The sequence below is a fragment of the Ananas comosus genome, linkage group 6 (genome assembly GCF_001540865.1).
Source record: "Ananas comosus cultivar F153 linkage group 6, ASM154086v1, whole genome shotgun sequence".
NCBI classification, from domain to species: domain Eukaryota; kingdom Viridiplantae; phylum Streptophyta; class Magnoliopsida; order Poales; family Bromeliaceae; genus Ananas; species Ananas comosus.
The window spans coordinates 6,157,362-6,161,519 of record NC_033626.1 but is presented as its reverse complement, the minus strand read 5'-3'; the positions used below and the strand labels follow the sequence as shown (position 1 = coordinate 6,161,519).

Below are 4,158 nucleotides of genomic sequence, written 5' to 3'. Positions count from 1 at the left end.
AACACTTGAACCTTGCAATTTGTTAAAGTTCAGTGTGTTACACATAATGCCATAAGTTTACCATTCTCATGAGTGAGGATATGCTACATATGCAATAATTTCCAATTATCATAATGGGTCCACATACATATGCCTCTAGCATCTCACGCACATATCTAGTGTCACGCCCCGGGATCGATACCAATTTGGGCCGGCCCGAGCACGTCAAACAGACGCCGAACGGACAGAGTATTTTCTGTCCGCCCAAGACTCATCACCTGTACATTTTCAAACAAGAAGTGCACTAGCGAAAACATACACAAACGGCTTACACGAGGGTAAACAATAGCCATGAGTGAAAGGAAGGGAACTAAACATCTACTCAAGTATTATGATTCAACTTTTGATCACATACATGTATCCATTTCATCCAACTTGTACATTCATGATTCTTTACATTGCTTTCATCATTTCTTTTACATCACATTTGCTCAAAATAAACATTACATTCTTTTCTTTCTTTGCCTTATACATCAATATCTTAAATCATCAAATACAAATGTCACGCCCGGGTACCGGCGGAAGCATATCAGGTACGTGCATAGACCTGCAGTATATAAGATGTCTACAAGAAAGCAAGTCGATAGGAGACAAACAGAAAAGAATCCTATCCTGATATCAGAGCATAGTAGAAGTCAATAAAACTATCAACAGTAGAACAAAGGGTACACAATCCAAAATCTCAACTAAAAGAGAAAGTATCACAACTATAATATCTGGTTCGACAGTAAATATACATCACGGGGTATACAAAAAGTAGGTACAATGGAGGTCTCTCTATACATAGGGACATCACCCTCGGCCGTAGCCCGAGTAGTAAGGTGATCGACTAGCATGCTCCTAGCAATGTCTAGCTAGACGCGACTCCCTTGCTACGATCCCAAGCCTCTCCTGTAGATGGCTCTGTAAAAACAACAATAAAAAGGGCGTGAGAACTATTGACAATAGTTCCTAGTGGGTAAGCCACCAGCCTCAGCGAATTACACCACTAGGCTCATGATGTACTAAATGAAAGTAAAAATGGTAATTGCATGATATATATATAGGCAATGCTAACAGGCAATAGGTATGTAATCAACATATTATCATGATTTCTGTAGTAATGAATCAACTGAATAATAGAAGTATCGCAATTACTATAAACATGAACATAAACATGGATGTGTAAGTAAATACTATACACTATAACTGATGAGCATTCATTACTGTCATTTGTCACTTAGTACTTTCATTTCATTCATAAGGACCTACCCAAGGTAGCTCAGCTTGCGCCGCGCCTAATGGCCCCGTGGTAGTATACACTCCCCACGGCAATCCACTTCGGCACCCAATCCCGCACGGGCGAGCAACTGTCGCGTAGGCCAACTCCGGAGTGCCAGCTTGTAGGGAGTTACCCTCACAAGCGTGTGCGAATGAGCACGATGGCAAGCAAGCAACGTTCATAATCCAATACATTTCAATCATCATGTTTTATCTTACAATGTTTTCACTCTCGATCCTTTGATCAGAATTTCAATATAACAGATATTGAACATAGCTAGTATCCACTAGATTAGTAATCATGTAAGAGTAATGCTAATTTACACATAGCATTAGAAGCTTTCTACTATCATGGCACTATGGTTATAGTCACAAAGCATGTCATTGTTCTCTACTTTAGGAACATACTAGATTGTCCCTGATTCATTCAACTAAGTCAAACATAAACATGTTTACTTCTATGCATGAATTCCTCTACTTAAGAGAGGTTTCAGTTCACTATACATACATATAGCAACTATAATTGTAATAATGTCTTGAATCTATGTCGATTCCCAAGTTACGCAAAATGCATTCATATGCTATTTCTATAGTATCATATAGAACATAGGGGAGCTTCACTTGCTCTGGTTAGGTCAAACCCACCTATTACTAGGCTCCAATCAGTCCAAAGGAAGTCTCAAAATTAGCTCCACAAGGTCTCAGCTCTGCTGAAAAATAAGGCACGAAAGTCGTATCAATATTATAACCGAAATATCCAATTTCGGTACAATTCGCACTTCATACAAAGTACATGCTTAAATCCCTGTTTTGGGTCACATTAGTACCTCAAATTAAGTCTCCAATTGCTCTCCAATGCCCACTGAAGATAATCCAAGGCTCGATCGCGCTCTTACTGCGAACAACATCAAAATGACATCAAAAGGCTCAACTATAAGTTAATATCGCCGAAATCCTATGGATTCAGTTTTAGAACTGAAATTTCTATTTACCCTTGCTTAAAATAGCCTCCCAAACCAGCTTTCAAGAGCACAGGTTCAGCTCAAAGAGGCTTAAAAACCTGCTGCGAAGAATTCAATCCAAACTGCGTCAATTACTCAATTAAACTTCATATAATCCTGAATCTATGTCATAGTTGACTAATTACCTTTGTCCAGCCTTGAAGTAGCTTAACCCTGGTCCCAGATAGTTAAATCACAACTAACTAACTCCTCTCAAGCTGCTAGAATCCTTCTCAAACTCAGCTGGGAGCAATGAAACCGAAACGCATCAAAATCGGATACTAAACTGTAAATTAGAGAGAAATTGAGTTAATTACTTGTCTAAAGCTGAGAATCAGCTTTCCCTGCTGTGAACTCACAGAAAATTCAACAAAAATCCTTCTCCCCACGCACCAAAGACATCCTCTGAGTCTCCGAACCTGCGAGCCACGAACGCGACGCGAAATCGGTGCAAAACGACAACTTCTACGTAGAGGGAGAAAATTCTAGAGAGAGAAAGAAGAGGGGAGCTTAGAAACCCTATTTCTCTGAGCTTACAAGTGATAAGCATCTTCAGGGTCGAGCTGGGAGGGATAAGGATGGATAGATGAAGTGAAATGACTAAAATAGCCTTGCTGCCACGCAGCTGCAGCTGCTGTTGCTTGCTGCACCGGTACAGGGTGATGACTGTACCGGTACACAATGCAGAAAATGCTGAATTTCGCCAGTTCAATGCACTTTCTTGCTTCTAGCTTTCCAATCATCCTCTAACTTGATCAAAAACTTGTCCAAACCTTTTAGAACATGTAGGATAGTTCAACACTTCATTCCACACACTCGAACTCCGCAATTTGCAAAAGTTCAATGTATTATAACAAAATATGATAAAAGGGTATACTACTAACAAAATGTAAAGCCCGACTCGGGAGGCCTCTGACTAAGGTGCGATACCTTTACCACGGCCGCTCGACGGCTCGCTCGGTCTCGGCTTTGTGGAATAGTGGGGTGAGAACTACAACAAAGTTCCCAGTGGGTTCGGCCCCAATCTGTCACGACCCGCGACCCGCTACCTATTTGGCCGGGTCGGGCCGCCGACAGCGCCGAATGGACCGGGGATTCCCCTGTACCTCGGACAGAGTCTCCCCTGTACGTTCAAGGCTCATGGGGCAGAGGTATCGAATCCCCATATCTCTACTTTTCTAGGTTACATAGTTTTAAACATTTCTTATTTACTACATTATTGAGTCTAACGTAAACCTACCTTTCTTAACATTAACTCTACATTTTTAACAATCTCATTACAATTCTTTTCCTCCAATGCAATCTGAGTTATACACTCATTTATTCTTTACAATTTTGATACATGATCTTTCATCTCTATACCCAGCCTAAGCTTATGGAGACGGTATGTATCTCTGGTCTTGGAGTAGGGGCTATCTTACGGAGCTACGCCCTCGCCTCGCGCTGCCGCGGCTCACGTGCGAACCTGTTAACAACCCAAAGCACGGGTGAGAACAAACTCTATGGTTCCTCAGTGGTGACGGCTACCCAAGGGAAAAGCTCAACCAACACAGGTTCAAGGAGGCAAACTGGAGGTTAGTTTAATAAACAAATATATATGATTATATATATAATCAACTCAACAATTACATGCTTTGCTCCCAAATGCAACAGAGCCATGCTACATCAATTCAATCAAATGCAATCAACTAAAGTTCATATCGATACTACTTTCTATTCACTCAGCTACTCTCATAAGTTTCTACCCTTGCAACTATACTAATGTTCTATATCAAATACAAACACACTCAAAACTCACTCACAGTGAGATCAGCTCACTCTACCCATCTCACAACCTAATCACAACGGGAGGATCCGC

The 4,158-nt window shown here is 41.0% G+C and overlaps 1 long non-coding RNA gene across 1 annotated transcript; it reads right to left on the bottom strand.

Moving 5' to 3' along the window:
• Positions 900-3,004, bottom strand: LOC109712067. Its single transcript, XR_002216762.1, has 6 exons — positions 2,618-3,004; positions 2,447-2,543; positions 2,292-2,362; positions 2,127-2,194; positions 1,945-2,009; positions 900-942 (listed from the first exon to the last, which is right to left on the bottom strand). It is a non-coding gene; the product is annotated as an uncharacterized LOC109712067 (long non-coding RNA).